Genomic DNA, 21797 nt, shown 5'->3' with positions numbered 1-21797 from the left:
CAATCTGACACAGAATATAGGTACAATAAAGATTTAAGAAAGAAGAGTACTTTTACCCCCCCCGCTTGCCAAGACATTAATTTCCTTTGAGAATGTTATAAATAAGGAAATATATTCATTGTATAATAAAAAGAAATATAATAATAAGCATAGAGCAGCAAACCAGCAGGCTATTCTAACTTTGGAGAAACTCAAAGAGAATAATGTAAGAGTATTGGCAGCAGACAAAGGGGGTGGGATAGTACTATATGATAACATCAAATATATTAATAAAATTTTTGAAATATTATATAATACAGACCAATATGAAGTATCATCATTAAATGAAGTTAACATTTCATATAGACGAATTGACTCATATTTGGAAGAATTTTTATTAGAGAACAGAATAGATGAGGACTTGTACAAATATTTAAAGGTGGACTTCCCCATTCTGGCAACAATTAAAGGGATCCCTAAGATTCATAAGGACCTATCTGATCCTCCCTTTAGGCCTATTATCTCTGGAAGTAATAGTAAAGTATTCCCTTTTGGGAAATATATTGACTATAAATTGAAGCATGTATACACATCTATAAAACACATAATTAAAGATTCATGGGAATTTTTGGGATTATTTACACATGATTTATGGAAACCTGAACAGTTATTTGTTACCATTGATATACAAAATTTGTTCTCTTGTATACCCAAAGTGGAAGGCCTAGAAAGATTTATGTGTAGTTTGCAAAAACATAGTGGACTCTCTACAGAAGAAATTAGCCTGCTTGCAGCCTTTATGGAATTAGTGTTGGATTTTAACTATATCTATTATGAAGGTGAATACTTTAGACAGTTATCAGGGGTGGCTATGGGAGCATCATGTGCTCCCATATATGCCAATCTTGTGCTATTAGATTGGGAGGAGGAATTTGTACTGCACTCCACTTGGATGAAATCAATAACAACGTATGTCCGATTTTTTGACGATATTTTCATCTTATGGAAGGGTAGCAGTGACGAATTTACCGACTTCCTACGGTATATCAATCAAACAACAGGATACCTAAGATTCACATATAAAATGAACAAAGAGGGGATAAACTACCTTGATACTTATATTTCTAATGATGGCACCTCCTTTCAATCACAAATATACAGAAAGGAAACATATAGCAATAGTTACCTACACTACGAAAGTGCCCATTCGTATAACACCAAAAGAGGAATTGTAAAAGGACAGTGCATAAGGGCAGCAAGAATGACAACAACAAAGGAGGGTATGACATCGGAATTGGATTTTATTGGTAGAGCATTTATAGAAAAGGGTTATCCTAGGGATATGGTAACAGATATTATAACATATGTGTCTAGCGAATGGGGTCGGAAATATCCACCATTATTAGGGATAGGACTCGAAAACAAAATAGGACCAAGCCACACAAATGGTAATAAGAAAAACAGTGATGAGGGACACTATAAAGCCTGTATTTTGAAATATGGAGCATGTAGTAATGAGATTAAGGGTATAATTCATTCGAATTGGAATATTTTAACAAGTGATAGTAGTATAAAAGACAAAATACCTAATATCCCTAAATTTGTATATAAAACTGGTAATAATATAAAGAGAATCTTAGAAATTAATTATAATTCTTTTAGTAGTAATACCAAGAGTGTGAAGGTGGGCACTAAAAAATGTGGCAACTGTAACTACTGTAGTTACATTTTTGAAAAGGATTCAGTTACACTTAATAATACTGTTAAAACAAGAATTAGATTTATGAATGGGAACTGTATGAGCCAGCATGTTATATACCTAGCCCTGTGCAACACATGTATGAATTATTATGTTGGGAAAACGGATCGATATCTGAAAAACAGAATATATGATCATTTGTATTGTATAAAAAAGAATGATCCCAATAATGCCTTGTCTAGGCACCTTATGAATAATAAAAGTTGCACAGGGTTTAAGTTTGCCATTTTGGAATTGGTGAAACCCAATCCACGTGGAGGAAATATTAAGGCACTAGTGAGTGACAAAGAAGTCAGATGGCAGATTAGACTTAATAGCTATCGTTGGTTCATTTTTTGGAATAAAAGAGAGCTTTGGTTGGATTTGCCTGGACTATACATTTTTTCAGCTGGAGACAGTTGTTTTTCTGCAAGTAGTTGTTGTAATCCAGGAACTTGTTTATATACTAATACACTTACCCAACGTTCCTGGAATTCATTAATTCCAATGCCCTGGACCAGCTCATTCTTACCCCCTCTAGAGGTAGCAACATCCTTGACCTGGTCATTACTAACATGGGCGACTATTGCTCTACACCCTTACTCAACTCCTCCCTGGTTAGATCCAACCACAAACTAATCACCTTGGAAATCCACATCCCCCCCACCCCCACCGCACCCTGCAAAGGTAACCACCATGAAAAACTTCTCCAGAGCTAACTTTGGACTCCTAAAAACAGAGCTGGCTAACTTCACATCACCATGCAAATGGAGAATAGTTGCATGACTGCCGAATCATACACCAATGCACTGTACGAACACGTACACACATGCATGGATGTTGCCATACCCAATAAAACCAAGACCCACTCCTCCAGAAAAAGGAAGCTAATCTGGTGGTCCCCTGCCATAAACAAACTCTACAACAGAAGGAGGAAACTGATGCAGAATAAGGTGAAGTCCCAAGACTGGAAAAACTCCCTTATCAAACTCAACAAAAAGTTGAGATCCCTCATCAAATCCTCTAAAGCTAGCTATGAAAACAGAATTGCAGCAGATAGTAAAGACAACCACAAGGCCTTCTATAGTTAAGTAAAGAATTTCCATGGCAATACCCAGATTTGCTCTGCGCTACTGCACAATGGTACCTCCTATACCGAGCCAACAGATATTGCCAATATATTGGCTGACAGATTCAGTGCCAACATTACCCCTCTCTCCCCCACAAAGGACCAATCACAATACCAGTAGATTGTCAGGCACCCAGTATTACTACTGCACAGGTTAAAACAGCACTTTCCAAGGTCAAGAATACAGCTTCTATGGGACTTGACAATATCCCTGGCTGTGTTCTACATGAAATACATAGTGAACTGGCACCTCAGCTGTGTGCCCTGTTTATTCACAGCCTCACCTTAGGCTTTGTCCCTACCAAATGGTGAACTGCTACAGTCATCCCTCTCCACAAAGGGGGAGCAACTACAGACCATGGGAACTATTGTCCCATTAGCCTGATGAGTCTGATATGCAAAGCTATGGAACATATCATTATGGACCTAATAAACAAGGATATGGGGAATCTGGATCCCACACAGTTTGGTTTTGTGAAGGGTAGATCATGCTTGCTCATCTTGGTCAACTTCTTTGTGTCAGTCACTAGATCTGTGGATGAAGGCAAGGTGGTTCATACAGCCTACCTTGATCTGGCCAAGGCCTTTGATACCATTCCCCACTCAGGAATCATAGAAAAAAATCACTAAGCTAGGCATCAACCCCTATATTACTAGGTGGGTTGCAAACTGGCTCACAGATAGAACCCACAGTGTGAAGGTAGCTGACTCCAAGTCAGACTGCCAACTAGTCATGAGTGGAGTCCCACAGGGTTCAGTCCTGGGTCCTCTCCTGTTTGGTATCTACTTCTCTGAAATCCAGGCCACCACGAAGGGAATCTGGCTGACAAAGTTCACAGACAATTGCAAGTTGGGAGTTATTATTAACTCCCCAAGTGATGTTGACATCCTACAGAATGGCCTAACTGAGATTAACGACTGGTGTCAGAACCATGGCCTTAAGTTCAATGCCATAAAATGTGTTGCCATCCCCTTTGGGAAAAGACTGGTTCCCATGAATTACCACATTGATGGTAGTCCACTGAACACAGAAGGTGTTATAAGAGATCTGGGAACACAGGTTGACAGCAACTTCTGTTTTGATCCCCACATTGCCACTGTGGTCAGAAAGTCCTTCTATGTGGCACATCTCATTACTAAGGGTTTTGCATCCAGGAAGAAAGAGGTCATTTTCTCCCTCTACTCTTCCCTCAGTAGGCCAATCGAGTACAATGCCCCATTTGGCATGTACCTCACTGGACACCTGCAACAACTGGAGAGGCCACAAAAGTTCCTCACAAAGAGGATCCTAGGCCTTAAACATGTGCCCTATATGGACAGACTCAAAAAAACTCCAACTATTCTCTGTTGCATTTCGCCTACTTAGAGGCGATCTCTGCTTGACTTACAAAGCCATGTCTGACCCAGCTCTGTTAGAAATGTTACATCTAAAGAAATCCCAATCCCTCCACAACACATCCTCCAGAGACCTAAACCTCATTACCACAATCAACAAAACATACTAGAGGGACAGGTTCATAACCCAGAGACTGCCCATGTATGAAATAGACTTCCCATACATGTCAAGCAGAGCACCTTGCTGACCCTCTTCAAGAGAAATCTTGATGTGTGGATGGGAAATAGAAAATTCACCCCGGGGATAACTCCAGTGACTCTACTCGACAGAGGCACTGGGAACTAAGGATGGGTGGTATGATGCCAGGGTAATCCTATCGCTAGGCTTGTAAAGGCCCCAGGGCCATTAGCCTAGTACACACCTATGAACCTATGTAACTAAAAATAATGCAGGAGGCTAAAAGTACTGATGGCAGGGTGCAGGATTATTTGGAATAACAATTAGGAACTAAGTAAATGTGAGAATGCAAGAATAGAAGTACATAAAACAATGTAAAATACTGTATGAACAGATATAATAACTTAGTAGTATCAGCATGCATACAGTCAAGGGTGAGGTATACTTGGTCAATACATCGCATTTACATGAAAAAAGTTCAAAATGTTAGGAAGTACGCTCAATTGTTAACCCACATACTGTAATCTACAGGACAACAAACTATAGAAAGAGGCCTACATCAAAATAATAAATCTTAGACTGAGTTAAGATCAAGAAACTTAAAAACAGCGTCAGAGCCTCACAAATTAGTATGTGACTCACTACAGAAACACAGAAAGCAGCAGAGTTTATTTAGCTATTGGGAAGTACAACAATGCAGGTGCTGGAAGCGTACTGGTTCTAATCACCGTACATTGAGCAGCAGAGCCATCAGGTTACACAGAAAAATAGTATAATATAAAACAGGGACAATTACAGTCAGATATAGCAATGCAGTTTATCAGTACACACTGTTATTATGAAAGTACTAAGCACTAGAGAATTAAACCATAACTACCAGAGATAAGCCAAAAGGTCGCTTAGTAAGACATTCACAGGTCTATGTATGTATATACCCAGCAGCCATTTGACAATAACAAACCATACACTAACACCGACACTTGGCACTTTAGCAGTATAAACTGATTTTGTGGAAATACTAAGAACTAGGCAGGTAATACATAGAAAATATAGCACAGTCAGTCGGTTGCTTAGTTAGACACTACCAGTCCTAAGCACTTCTATATTCATCAGCCGATGACAACATTCCAATTGGCAAACAGCAGCGATAACATAAAATAGCACAGTATAAATGTATTTATTAGTGAAATGGATGTTATAGATGATTACAATGGGGGCCGTAGTTCACTCACATCGTCAGGGGTGCCATTACAGCCAGTGAGAGTGTGGGAGAGGGAATAGATGCCGGGTAATGCTAACAGCTGGTCTTAAAGCCTGCAATGCATGCTGGGAGAAAAAGGAAATTAATAGGACAATCGAGAGAGGGAAAAGAGAACAGAGAAAAATGGAAGAGTGTGATTAATTACTTTTGGCTGAATACACACAAAGACACAAACACACACACACACAAATACTTATATACAGTTTCCCTCAATGTGATTGAACATTCATTTGCTTGATTAGTGATGACGGTGGTGCATAATATCAAGCGTACAGATACTCGAATGTTTAAAATGTGGAGGGACTGTTTCCTCATGAAAAGTGAATGGGGTTGGAAGGGGAGACAGTGTGTGGGGGGAATCAGGGTTAGAGTTGGGAATAGGTGGGGTGATAGGTTTTGTATGTTTACATGTGAGTGTATGCATTTTAGGGTTACGGTCAGGGTTAGGCAAGCGTGTAGATGTGTTGTTATTGTGCGTTTGTGTGTATGGGAGTGTCTTGTGTAGTGGCAGTGTTATGGGAAGGTTTTTATTAATTTGAGGTGTAGGATTAGGGTTGAGGGAAGGTGTAGCATTAGGGTTAGGGTTAGCACCCTTTACTAAGGTGGTACAGGGTAGTGTTTGTTATTTAGGGTATTCAGTGTTCTGTATGTACAAACTATTTAATACTATTTTTAACCATGACATTAAGAATGTTGATCATATAGAGGACAATTATATATATATATATATATATATATATATATATATATATATATATCTATAGCAATGGTGCATGGTAGCATTGTCGCCTCACAGCAAGAGGCTCTCTGGTTCAATTCTTAGCTGGCGTGCCTTCTGTGTGGAGTCTGCATGTCCTCCCTGCATTCGTGTGGATTTCCTCCGGGTGCTCTGGTTTCCTCCCAACTTTCAAAGACATGCATCTGGAACATTTCTCCCTGGGCCTCCACTGACAAATTGGCCTGTTCCAAATTGGACTTTCCTGGTAAACTAATGTTAAATAAATAAAATAAATACACACACACACATATATATATATATATATATATATATATATATATATATATATATATATTATGTGTGTATGTGTATCTCTCTCTCTCTCTCTACATACATATATATATATATATATATATATATATATATATATATATATATATATATATATATATATATATATATATATATATATTATTTGATTTATTTCTGAATTATTTGGCTGTATTCAGCCAAAGGTAATTAAACTACTTTTTCACAGCATTTCTACACATTCCTCAAGTGTCAATGGCCAGAATTGCTTTTGGAGATTTGCCCCTTCTTTGTGTTTGTGTTTCTGTTGCCTTGGAGTTAGTATATGTACGTTTTGGGGCTCTAGGGAGTAGAACAGCTAGATGCATACAGTTTGATTTTTCGTCCTTGTAGTGTTTTAGCAGTTAGTGTTCAGTGATAATGTTCCTTGGAATCTTGTTACCTAGAGTTTCATAGGATTGGATTCAAAAAGAAAGTTGCAGACAGCACACTGTGCTGAAAGAAAATGTCAGCTTATCAGCGACAGATGTGACTCCATAACAGATGGTATTGCAGGAGCAAGTAATAACTTATTCAGTGTAGGATAACTATAGATTCCATACATGGCTGCCAGATTGCAAAACACAACGGGTGCACCCAACTCAAATAAAATCCAACAGACTAGTGTACCAATAATTTCATGAAAACAGCAGAAACCATATGTGCTTTCCCGTAACACTACTTTAGTCTATGAGTCACTAAGCAATCCTTTGGAATCCACAAAATATAACTAAAAAGAGGTATATTATCACTCAAACAGGCTGGGATACTACAAACCATAATAAAAGATGATCTACAAATTCAACCTGGTAGACATCTAGCAAAGTGCCGAGCCAGCCTGCAGTTAAGTCAGCTCTCTGAACAGGAAATAATAGATAGAAAAAGATTAGATAGATAGCTGGTGCAGCCTGTGTACAGGACATATGCACCCCACATAGACACTCACAGTCTGTTGGGTAACCCAGTAGTGGTAGAAACAAAAGTGTAAATGAGTCTGGTTATACTGACCACTGGGACATTCCAATGGCATATGGGGGATGCTGTAGGAGTGTTTTGGACAGCTGCTAGTCACGCTCTAGCACAGTTTCTGCAGTAATGTACAAAGTAGATTAAAACACCCACTACCCAACAATGGGTATGGAGTGCAGAACTGTCATGCAACAGTTCTGTGCCATTGCCAGTTTCCTCATATCCTCTGTGCAGTTGGCTGCAGCCACATCCTTTCAAACCCCCCAGTGGTACATGATGATGAACATACATACATACAATATACAACATACAATAGATAGGGGTGGCAATCACTTATTTGACATGTGGTGTGCTCCGCAGATGGGCTCATTGCCAGTATCATGGCAACACACCCTGGTAGCATGCTTGACAGAGCAATTTAGAGGGGAAAGTGCATGAGAGCTGCTTTTTAACATGATGAAATACCAGAGGGGGTTCTACTAGGTGAGTACATGACCACTGCTATATTGTAAGCAATGGCCACATTGCAACAGGCAGCATGACAACCAAATATTTTTTCTTATCCCCCTAAAAAAGGTGACTACTATTATCCACTGGAGCCTTGGCTTATGATGCCATACAGAGCCCTATCAATGCCTGCTGAGGATGCATACAACAGAACACCATAACACAGAACACCACTAAGCACATGCTCGGCATGCTAAAAGTAAGATTCAAATGTCTAGACACATCCAGGCACACTCAATACACACCAGAAAAGACATCATAGATGGTCACCATGTGCGCAATGCTACACAATGTGATAACATCAAAATACAGTGGCCTACAAACTACAGGTGTGGGTGACCTATTCAAGAGCCCCAGATGTCAGAAATGAAGCTATCAGAGCTGTCATAGAATGATCAGGAGGACACATGGGTGAGAAGAAATAGGCATGGGGATGTAAGGTGTGGCCATATATCTTAGCTCAGACAACAGGGCAGCATCTAGCTCATGCCTTTGAGTTATGACAAGCCACCAATACAGAAGTATATAGACAAAACAGTGATGTTCACATAGTGTTGCCCCACAACAGCAGCACCGAGTATGACTAATGGAAACAGCCCATTTGCTGTCCACATTGAACATCATATATAACGCAATCATATGATTCACCTGTCATACCTTATACACATACACATGACACAGCAAGAACCAAATCTGGATTCCTACAGAGAAAACATCACCACAGGAATACACTCTGCAAGGTACAGCAACAAAGAGAACCATACTGGCATATGTCTGGCATATTTGAGGTGCGAGCAACAGAAAGTGTCGTCGTACAGGTAGGATGTCATCATACAGAAAAGTAGTATGTGAAGTTAGCTGTACAACAGTCAGTACCATAACAAATCTTGACCCATGCAGTGTATAGGAATGTATCAGCACAAACAAAACCTAATTACAGGGGTTGCATTACACATAGCATAGTTATGCGTAACAGTATCAGACAACCCACTATGCAGCATACAGCAGCGTGAGTTATGACAACATGTCAAGGACCAGCCAAAATGAAACATATCTATGTTACAAACAAGTTTCATATTACACACCTGATGTGGAATGTCACACATAAGACAACACTGCAATGTACAGGTTATTGCTGCAACATGCATCATTCAGATGTAAGAATATGTTCAATCATGCAGAGCATCAATGACAGGCAGTACACACCAGCCATGGAACATGCAGCATTGCTTGGGTTACAGCAACTTAGGTGTTTATGTGTATGTAAGCAGGTAGATATGGGAAGGCACACGTGGAAACTACTAACGTTACCAGATCTGTCTGCACTTGTTGGAGAACGCACTATCTGGGACAAGGATGTACCTGTTGGTTAAAACTGAACACAAACAACATGTAAGTATACACCTCAGGCATAACAGAAGGCAGAGGCACACAAAGGCAACTGATCTCACTAACAGACTATGGAGACACTTATATGACAAGCAGTAATGTTATCCTGATGCTGATGGACCTATGCAATCAAAAGACATAGCAGTACACATAGTGATGACAGTGTTATCTGCACATTGTTCTGGTAATATAACATGCATAACACTTTGTCATGTCAGTGACAAAGATCAGCAAAAATGTGACCTTCTTGATATGTTAAATGGCATCTCTATCCAAATGTGTTAAACCTCCAAGGAAGAACAAGAGGAGCTTATGAAAAATTAATAATCATGCAGTCACAGTTAGATGTGATGACAAAAGACAAGTTAAATGCTAAGCCATCCTTACATTCCCCAGTCCCATCGAATGGTATAGCAGCTACCACTGTATGAGTAATCATCCTTGAATACCTGTAAATCAGACTTCAGATGTACAGTTTGCAGACAACCCCATAAAGCGCCATTATCTGCAAACCTAATACAGATGTACAAGTGAATCTGCATTACAGATGGATATTATCACATTTCATCCATATCCAAAGTTCACGGGGGCAAGCTTGTTTGTAGCCATATAGCTGCATATTAGGGAAGTCTAGCCCCATCATTTATGTAACTGACATACTGATGTGCAGAGAATTTTCCAAACAAAAAATGCATTAAATATGTGCTAAAAGTTTTACAAAGAACACTGTGAACATAGTAGAGTGATAATGGCATTGGTTCCACCAAAGTAGCTGATCTCATGATAGCTTAGCTTTTGGATGATAGGAGTCAGGTAGCTATATGTAACAGTGAGGTTAGCTTAGTACAAACACCTATTAAGTACAATTTGTGCCATACATAATTAATGAGGTTCAATAACATACAATGTTCTGTAATCCCATCAGCGAACGTCCATGCAAGTTCTAAAATCATGGTGCTTTCGTCAATACCCTGTATGTGTACAGTGCTCAGCACAATTGCCCAACAGTTATCATTTAATGAGATCATTTGTAGCACATGCCCAATGCCTACCAATGGTTTGCTACCATCTTATATGTGACACATTTATAATGTGATATTGATACATTTTCCTATCATACCATTGTTGCCTGCAAACTGAGTAGGATGCTAGTGAGCAATATTTTGAAGGCACTTTTCATTAACCTTACAACCATTTAAGAAAGTGCCGACTGAGAGGCGACTGCAATGTGTCTAGGCACCCAACTAGATCAATGAGGAGACCCTCTAGATGCTGGCTGTCTATGTTGGACATCAGTGGAGGGGATGCAAACCCACCAGAAGAATTTTGCACACAACAACATTTCAAACCAGACTGAGAGAGAGCTCCAGGGTCATACAGGGATCATCAGGACAGGCATGCAGGTCCAGCATCGATACTGCAACCTTCACCATAGAGACCAGGATGACCCACAGAACAGGATCGCTCAGGTTTGACACCAGCCCTGGACATCTACAGAAAGTGCCAAAATCCACACCTTAGCACCTACTATGTACTGTTAGCATTTACTGCCCATATCTATATATAATACATGTATGAATATGATTAGAGAACTCTTAATGGAAATAAAATGTTATATCTAAATATTGATGGAAGTCTAACTGTGAAAAATGAGGTCATCAGCACACAAGTTGGGCCAAACAAGCAGGTATGCAGGATGTTATGGGCCAGATCCTGTAAAGTTCGCTGAAGCTATTTGTGGACAGCACAGAATGTTGAAGGAAGACTTCAGCGCACCTGCTGGGGGAGGATCACAGAAGACATACTGAAGGCAGCCTGAGTACTTAAGTATTCAGCGTAGGATAATTAGGGATTCTACACATGCAGATCTGATTCAAAAACACATTGTATGCTCACAATGCAACTTAAATGTGACAAACAGCCATGTAGACTCCATTTCTAAAATCCTCAGTTTATGCTTTATGGGTATGAAGGAATTCAAGTGAATACTACAGAGTATGGTGAAATCTATAGCAAAACATCAAAAAATATATAAAATGCAAACAGCTGTTAATAAACTGCAACAGGTTGCAATTATACAAGCCATAAATGAGGCTGTGATTGTGTGCTCTAGAAGGCAGCCAGCTAGAATCAGAGCAAGGCTGCAGCTTAACTAGATATCAGACATGCAAATAATCAACAGATATCAGCTAGACAGACAACTGATGCAGGTTGTCTGCAACATATGCGCCCCATACATATTTGTGCAGACCCTGTGAAGAAATCCCATTCCACTTGAACCCAAAGTGTGTCTCGGCCCGAGTGTACTTGGATCTGGAACATTCCAGAGACATATGGGGGGATGCTGTGGGAGTAGCACAGACAGCTGCCAATCATATCCCATCAAATCCCTGGAAGCAATGTGCAGCAAGGTGGATCACTACATATACCATATACCATAAAAAACTTCTTCAAAGCCAACTTCATGCTACTCAAGTCAGAAGTGACAAACTTCATGACACCCATGCAGACGGGAACTGAAAGTTCAACTGCTGAATCCTACACTAAGGCACTGTACGAGCACATCCACTCATGCATGAATCGTGCCATCCCAAATAGAACCAAAATGCTCTCATCCAAAAAAAGGAAGCCAATCTGGTGGTCCCCTGCCATAAACAAACTTTACAACAAAAGGAAGAAACTTTTGCAGAAAAGAGGAAAATCCCAGGATGCAAAAAACTCCTTTACTAGCCTCAGTAAGAAACTAAGATGCCTCATAAAATCCTCCAAAGCTAGTTACGAAAATAAAATTGCCAAAGATTCCAAAGACAACCACAAAGCATTCTATAACTATGTCAAGAATCTAAATGGCAATGCTCAGATCTGCTCTGAGCTAAAACAGAATGGCATTAAATATACTGATCCGAAGGATATTGCCAATATCCTGGCAGATCAATTCAGTGCCAACTTCACCCCCTCACCCCCTAAATGACCCATCTCAATACTGGAAGATTGCCAAATTCCAGTAATAACGGCCACACAGGTACAAAACACACTCTCTAAAGCCAAGAATACAGCATCCATGGGACCAGATGACATCCCAGGCTGTGTACTACATGAACTACAATATGAACTGGCACCTCACCTAAGTGTCATGTTTAATCATAGCCTCACCTCAGGTTTCATGCCCACTGAGTGGCGCAGAGCTACAGTTATCCCAATCCACAAGGGGGGATCCACCTTGGATCCCAGAAACTACTGTCCCATCAGTCTGACAAGCCTTATCTGCAAGGCCATGGAACGTATTATCATGGAACTTATAAACAAAGACATTGGCAACCTTCAAACACTGGACCCCACCCAGTTTGGGTTTGTGAAGGGCCGATCTTGTCTCCTGAACCTGATTGACTTCTTTGAATCAGTCTCCAGAGCCATGGACAAGGGTAAGGTGGTCCACACAGCCTATTTAGAACTTGCCAAGGCCTTTGACACCATCTCCCACTCTGGAATCACAGATAAACTTATTAAGTTGGGCATTAATCCCTATGTCACCCAATGGGTTCCTAAATGGCTTACTGATAGAACCCACACTGTAAAAGTAGCCGACTCCAAATCCAGCTCCAGACAAGTGACAAGTGGAGTACCTCAGGGTTCAGTCCTGGGGCTGCTCTTGTTTGGCATCTACTTCTCTGAAGTACAGGTCAATACTAAGGGACTCTGGCTAACAAAGTTTGCAGATGACTGCAAACTGGGAGCCATTATTGAATCCCCAAATTATGTGGATACTCTACAAAAGGGCCTTACAGAAACAGATGCTTGGTGCCAGAGCCATGGGCTCAAGCTCAATGCCAAGAAATGTATTGTTGTCCCCTTTGGGAAAAACATGTATCCATGAATTACCATATAGGTGGCAGTACACTAAACACAGAAAGTGTGATAAGAGACTTAGGGACACAGGTGAACAGTGGTCTCACCTTCGATAACCACATCACCACAACATTCAGGAAATCCTTCTATGTGGCACACCTCATCACGAAGGGCTTTTCATCCAGAAAAAAGGAGGTCATTGTCCCACTGTACTCATCCCTCATTAGACCCATTATAGAATACAACGCCCCATTTGGTATGTACCTCTCAAGACATCTGCAACTACTGGAAAGACCTCAGAAATACCTCATTAAAAGAATCACAGGCCTAAAGCAGATGCCCTATGCTGACTGCCTTAAAAATCTCCAGCTATACTCTGTCGCATATCGTCTACTCAGAGGCGATCTCTGCTTAACATACAAGGCCATGTCAAACCCAGAGCTGTTGGACATGCTACACTTAAAGAAATCCCAATCCCTCAGAGCTACATGCTCCAGGGATCTAAACCTTGTCATCACAATAAACAAAACATGCTGGAGGGACAGGTTCCTGACCCAGAGATTCCCCAGACTCTGGAATAGATTGCCCATACATGTCAAGCAGAGTGCCTCTTTGGACCTCTTCAAGAGGAACCTTGACGATTGGATGGGAGAAAGGAAATTCACCCCAGGGATCACATCAGTTGCCCTGCTAGACAGGGGTCCAGGAAAGTAAATAATGTGGGAAGAAATAGCCAAGGAATTGTTGTGGCTAGGCTTGTATAGGCCCTAGGGCTGATAGACTAGTACCAACCTATGAACCTATGAACCTATACTTTCTGTCCACTGCCATGAAGCAGAGAACTGTAATGCACCAGTTTTACAGCATCTCAAACTTCGCACATGTACTTGGTGCAACAGACTGCACACACATACCTATCAAGACACTGGTACATCCTGAAGCAGACTGAAACATAAACAGAAAGAGCTGGCTATCCATCAACTTCCAAGTTGTGTGTGCAGCAGATGGGAGAATAACATACATCATGGTAAAACACCCTAGAAGTGACCATGATGCTGCCATTTGGATGGAAATTGGATGAGGTCTGAATTCCAGCAAGGTGAAATACATGAGGGAATGCTATTTGGTAAGTACAGGAACACAGCTAGCATGGAAGTTAAGGATAACCCTCATAACACTATATTCATCCTGACCACATGTATTTCCACTCCCCACAATACTTGACTGTGATTATCCACTTGAACAATGGCTAATGACCCCATACCATGAACCATCCAACCCTGCACAGAAGGCCTACAATAGACCACACACAACAATCAAAAACACCATAGAGCATGTGTTTGGTATATCAAAAGCTAGGTTCAGATGTCTGGACACTTCCCAGGTGCACTGCAGTACACGTCTGAGAAGGCAGCACAGATGATAATGGTGTATAATTTGTTGCACAACATGCTAACTAGAGCACATGGTGGCCTTCCATGAACTACCCCCAAGAACCCCAGATGTCTGAAGATGATATCCCACAGGTATCAGAGGAAGAGCAGGAGGATGTAGGAGCCAGAAGACACAGGCATAGGTAATGTAGGGTGTGACCACAAGTGCAGGCCCAGGCAACATGGCAGCATCTGACCCACATCTTTGTGTCATGACAAGCCCCACATACATGAGTACACAGATCAAGCATTGATGTTCAGGTGTTGCCCCACCACAGCAATACAGGTTGAGTCTAATAGCAAGTAACAGCTAGATGTACACACTGAGCATCAGTCATAACACAATAATCATAAGATATTACAACATGAAGATGTGCAAGTGTGTCACAACAGGGATCATCAACTCAGGGCAGAACTGACACAGGTAAGCATACACACTCAGATTGTCATACACAGCTGTGTGTACTACACTATAAGACATACTTTAATGTTGTCTAGGAAGATTTTGCTGACATCTCACACAACTGTCCGCTCTGCTCCAGCCATGTACAGACACATGCTGCCCTAGTTGCTCTGCAGAAGAGATGGAAGGGATTACAAAACCATGTTGAGATGAAGGAGCATGACTGTGAGATGAAGGCCTTGTGACTGTCAGAACCGCAGCAGATGTGACAACAGTTGAACTCTGTGCAGTTTGAACCACAGACCGAGTCTGAATGGCCAGTGGTGGTTCTGCAGATAGGTGGCATGCCTCTCCCAGGTTACAATCTGCTAAGCACAGTCATGGAACGCAGAATCCTACTGGTAGTGCAACACTGCTGCAGTACTGTAGAAGGCAATATTTTGGCCTACTATGTCACAACCACCAGAATCTCATTCTGAGTGGCCAATGTAGCCAGAATCTCACCATGTATGTACTCTTCTCCTTCATGCATGATATGTAGCTGGTGTGCCACACAATCTGTGACATGGACGTCTGACTGATGCTGTTGTTGTGACCATTTATTTGCCTGCAGCAGGAGACAGACACCCTCTGACACCTGGTGATGCACATCTGCTCACCTACATCTACCCTGTTTTAGGTTGTTGTGTGGAACTGCCATCAGCAGTGGTCTGAACTGGGGTCTGTTGGCCAACTGTTTCACCCTATAGACAAGCTGACCTCCACATCTAAGACTACAGCTGCAGCAACATCATGGATGGACTCTCCAAACATCTCAAGGACCTGTGTGCCGGCCGTACCACCATGCTGAGACACATCTTGAACCACATCATGATCTGTTGGATGATACAAATAGTTGATGCACTACAGGATACAAAGACACAGATCAGGACAATGTGCTTGCATCATATGATGGGTATTATCAAAGAAATATGACATTTTATATATATATATATATATATATATATATATATATATATATATATATATATATATATATATATATCACTGCAATGTTACAAATAATAATACTTTACATGAGATCTACTGTATGTATGTTTCACTGGAATCTGCACACATGAAGTATATAATTTGGTTACAAGGCCAACATACATGACATATGTGAGGAATACAAAAAATACACACCTGACAACAACTCATGGGAAAATGGTGCTGTTGAAGAGGGATGAACTTCAACTATGCATGAAAAAAAAAACAGGATTAATGATCACATCATTCACACCATTAACCAGGTGAACACAGTTAAAACATTTGGAAGGTGTGGCATACACATACCATTTATATGTGCACTCAATGGCATTGATACAGACTGTCCTAGGAATGGAAAGAATACAGTATTAATGGAGGTCAACTACAGGATTAACAGCAAGGGTAGGTATGAAACATACTTAGTAACATACCACTGACAGACTCCTGCTGTGGAGCAGATTTGGGCTGTACTGTGGATCCTACAGTGGGAAAGTAAAGAGAAAGACAGCACAGTCATGTATTTAGCAAAAAGAATACTGAAATACTGACACCATGATATAAGTAACACAATAACATGGGCTACAAATACTCACATGATGGACATTGCAACTGTACACCAGATGGGCCTTTGTTGACAAATATTGGCATAAATGTCACATATCACGTGTGCTACACATTGATGCAAGCTATGACAATTTTGCTGTAACATACCTAGTCTTCTGCACTTGAACCTGCACAGCTTGGGCCTCCACTGGATGTACCTGTAGTGTTCAATGTTAGGTAAATAACAATATGTCAGTAAACAGCAATGCCATGAAATGAGGCTGAGGAAGTAACAAGGTAGCAGTCACAGTGACAGTATGGAGACACTCACCTGCTGATCCCTTGTTTAGTCCTGATGAACCTATGAATATTAATGCAAACAGCATTACAAATGATGTTTGGGCTGCTCTATCTGTATTTATTGTATCAATACATATCATTGAATTTACATTCATCATCCTTACCCTGTGTAAATGTGCGCATGGGTCAACTCTGCTGCTGTAAATCAAAAACAACAATACATGAGTATGCATGCTACAGCAATATGCAGTTATTGTCTCTATACCCAGCCATGTAATGAAAAGAAAGGCATACATGTTTGGTCTGGAACTCCAACGTCAATCCCACCCCTGGGTATGTGTTGTTCCCCTCTTGCTGTATGCAGTGTTGCCAGAAATATTGTGATGCCACCTGATCATCTGGGGTCAATGGTGGTCCACCACTGGTGGCATCCCTTGATCTTTCATAACATCTCACTCTGTTAGCTGCACAAAGAATCATGTCCGAGCATTTTCATCTACAGGCTTCATGGGATTGGTTGAGGCCTCCAACTGCATTGATCATGTTGGTGAGGCTAGTCCAGATTTCATTTCTCCAAACTGTATCACCTGAATGGCCTAGGAGTCTCCATCCATGTTGGTGGAGAGCATCAATCTTTTTCCGGAGGGAGAAATTGTCACCCTAGGATGGTGGGTCATCTGAAAGGCAATGATATGCACATGATAATATTCCTGTGTAAGACCATTTATGCATTTGGTTCTGTGAACGGCATATGTCAACATAAGCAGTATGCAGTGCAAAGGTCTGTATAACACTGTCTGTGATAAATACTAAAGTGACATATAAAAGTAACAACAATGCTTTCATACATAACGTTTGTAAAATCAACATATCTTGTAATATTTTTACAGTTTATGAGCAGGATTAGAACCCCAGACACTATATATATGTTAAATGGAGGTCCAAAAACAACAGTATAACGCCACAGCAATCTGCTTTTATTTCATACTACAATACTACAGCAAGTGACAACTGAACAACTTAAGGAAACCATCAGAATACTTCAGGATTCATAGGCAGAACACAGACAGTACAGACCTTTTGTATATTGACCCAGTAGTGGTAACACCTTTGTTAAGAAACATCATTGAAGAAATTTCCATAACAGCAGCAGCACATTTTTAATAGTTTTGTTAGGAAACATGAATTAAGAAATATCTGTAATATCAACATCACATACCAGATATGGATAGTGTCAGAGTCTGCAGATTTCTGTAGTTCCACCACAGAGTGCAAGGAATTACCAGTAAGAATTACAGATGATCAATAAATCAGCCTTCATATACTGTTAACTTTTACAATAAAAGTCTGTCTGTACAACCACATACGAGACTGAAATCAATTATTTAAAACAGCAACACCTATATACATAAAGTTCAATGCCACATTACTCCAGTAGCTTATAACAACTTCTGTTAAAGATAACATTTTGAATAAAAATGAAATAGGCACCTTTGACAATGACTGACTAGAAGAAATTTACTATTCACCAAAACAGAAATGCTACCAATTGTCAATTTGCCTCTCATTCAGAATCACAGAATCAAAGTACACCTTATGTGCATCCACTTTTAAGTACCATTTGTGGATACAGAATTAATGAGGCTCATTAAAATACAAGTTTTTGGAATCCTATTCATACACCTCTGCATAAACTGGCTTCATGAACCATAACACCCAGATGTACTACCTAAACACTCAATAGATATTCATAAACAGTACCATGTGTGGCATGTGCCCATTATCTTCCAATGATCTGATAACATGACATCAGCACCTCTTTTAAATATTAATTTTAATACATTCACTACTCAGACCACTGCTAACTGCAAAATGAATGGCACCTTTGTGAGCATTTCTCTGTGTTTGTATTTCCCAGACTCCATCAAGTTGAGGACTGTGATGGCTACTTCGAGGAGGCTGAGATTTGTCTGTGTGCCCAACTGGACCAATGAGGAGATGACCCAGGTGTTGACTGTGCACACTGAATTAGAGCAGAAGATGAGAGCCAGACCTAGGAACTTCACCATGACAGACGTATGGAACTGGAATCACAAGGAATACCAAAGGAAGACAGGGTCTACCACACTGGAGTGCAAGATCACCACCACTATGATGACCTGCATCAGAGAAATGTGGAGGAGCTTTAAACAAGGGTTGCTGAGGTGCTGAGAAAGCCTGTAGATCCCTACTGTTTATACTCTACACATATCTGAGCATTCCTACAGATTTTTCAGATATTTCTATCCAATCTATATCACATAGATGTTTTTATAATTATTTAGTAGCTCCTGTGGCAATTAACTCATGAGGACAAATAAGTGGATTTGGTAAATATTGTCCTATTAACTGAGTGTTTGATTCCCATGTTGTTAATTTATTTAATAATGTGTATAATATCCATAATTATGACCTTTGTAGGTGTACATATGTTTTGCATCTAATGACATAATTACTGTGCACATTAATCACTAGGCCATGATGACTGTGCACTTCGTAGTTTTCCATTATGGTACCACAGTCTCACGCACTGCACTGTATAACGGTGTAGTATTGCCTACTGTACTGCTATATGTTGGAATAAAAACACATACATGACTTCATTAATTCATTTCTTCTAAGAAAGTACACAGACACGTTTATTTAAGCTATAAAAAGTAATACCTATCCGACTGCTTACACATATGTTTTCAGTTATGTGTTGATAGCTGTCATTTCTTTAAATAAAATGTCCAATACATTTTTGCAGTTTCTATATTCATCCATTCCCTACTGCACTTTTAATAAACACCTGCAGTACCTGTTCTCTAAAATGAAACTCCTGCTGACTGTTAGCCTGGTCTGTAAAGCAACCAGCCTGTAGGTAGAAATTTTGGCATGCTGTGGGTTCCAATCCACACAAGTGAAACTTACATCTATAATTATTATCTTGGCTTAATTCATGCAAAGCATTTCTTTGCAGAAGCATATTCCAAAATTTGATACTAACATTTCTGTGTGCATGTTTATGAATAAGTACATTAGTTGTCAAATGTTCTATGAATATGCCCATAATCCATAACACTCTAATAACATCAACTTTGTAACAACGTGGTGCTGGCTCTTATTGTGGCTTTTAAGAAAACAGGCCAACATACCTACATTTTGGCATGCTGAGTGCTCAACTTCAGAGAGGGGACACATATCTGACACTATTAACTTGCTTTAATTTACCCATAGCATTTATTTAGAGCAGCATATTCCACTTAATGATATTATAGTATATTTTGAGCATCCATTATTCATTGAATTAACACAATCATATCTGTGACCCATAATGTTCTGTTAACATCAGCTGTTTAACAGCAGGGTCATTAAAGCTTGCTAAATACTGTTATATGTCTGAGCAATTCTTTGGTTAACATTGTATACTTTGTAAAAGTGCTATTGTAGCAGAAACACATCCATGTGCATCAAGTGGATGCACAGGCTTGAGGAGTAGCAGAGGGATAGAGGTATGTTGATTATTTTTCCTGTTTTATAAAAGGAAATGCCTCTTTCCCTGTTTACAGGCCTGTATTTTTCACAATAATATGTACATTAATTAGAATGCTTCAATACCCATCATGCATCAGTAAGGTAAGTGAAATCATCATATGATAGCTGTGTTTACAACTGTGTCTGAAATCTAAAAATGTTGAACTTTCATGTACCATTGAGACATTGCTTCAACACACATTTTTGAATTGCACTCCACAAACCAAATAAAAGTTGGGTTGGTATATCAGTCACACGTATTGGAACAGGAGTGTTTTGCTTATGAGTTTAAGTGCTTTGATAGCTTCTTATGAAGTTTTTGTACATTTGTGTTTATGTTTGTGTGATCCAGTAATTGATCTGTATTGCTTGCCTTATCACATAGTGAATGGGTATCTGCTATATCAGTGCTGGCATTGCTGTTTGTTGACTATATGGCATGTCCTTCGTTTTAGCATTGGTATTGCATCTGCTTTCAGCATTTTGGGTGGTTTTGTAGAAAACACAGTTATAGCATAGGTTTACTGACACTTGTGCAAGTAGACATTTAATTGCAGCAGTTCATATTGAGCACATCCTACAGGTCATCACTGGTATTGCATCTGCCTCCAACCCCTTGGGTGTTTTTAGTAGAAACACAGTTATAGCTTTGGTTTACTGACACTTGTGCAGATAGACACTTGTGTGCAGCAGTTCATTATCAGTAAGCATATTTGTAATATTTTGATTTTTTCAGGCTACTAATTTCTAATACTTTTTGGAAGATAATCCATACAGTTGTACACATACAATACTATTAGTAACAGATATATAGGGTCATAGGTTCATAGGTAGGTACTGGGCTATCTGCCCAAAGGCATATAGTAGCCCAGCCACATTGTGCGGTATTCACGGCCCCTTTGGTTAGTTCCCTAGGCCCTTGATCTAGCAGCTAGTACCCTTGGCCCCTATCTAGTAGAGCTGTTGGTATGATCCCTGGTGTGAACTTTCTGTCACCCATCCACTCGTCAAGGTTCCTCTTGAAGAGTGATAGTGAGGGGCTCTGTCTTATGTAAATCGGGACCTTGTTCCATAGCAAGGGAAGTCTTTGCGAAGGGAATCTATCCCTCCAGCATGTTCTCTTCATTGTTGTGCTGA

The 21797-nt window shown here is 40.1% G+C and overlaps 1 long non-coding RNA gene across 1 annotated transcript in view; it reads left to right on the top strand.

The window, feature by feature from the left end:
- LOC122800783 overlaps positions 1-21797 on the top strand; it is an 88682-nt gene that overhangs the window by 55941 nt on the left and 10944 nt on the right. The window contains exon 2 of the long non-coding RNA XR_006364641.1: positions 19024-19309. This is a non-coding gene — a long non-coding RNA (uncharacterized LOC122800783). The remainder of the gene's footprint in view (positions 1-19023; positions 19310-21797) is intronic.

Source organism: Protopterus annectens, chromosome 4.part1 (assembly GCF_019279795.1).
Source record: "Protopterus annectens isolate FY-2018-M chromosome 4.part1, PAN1.0, whole genome shotgun sequence".
Lineage (NCBI taxonomy): Eukaryota > Metazoa > Chordata > Ceratodontiformes > Protopteridae > Protopterus > Protopterus annectens.
This window is presented reverse-complemented; position numbering and strand designations above follow the sequence as displayed.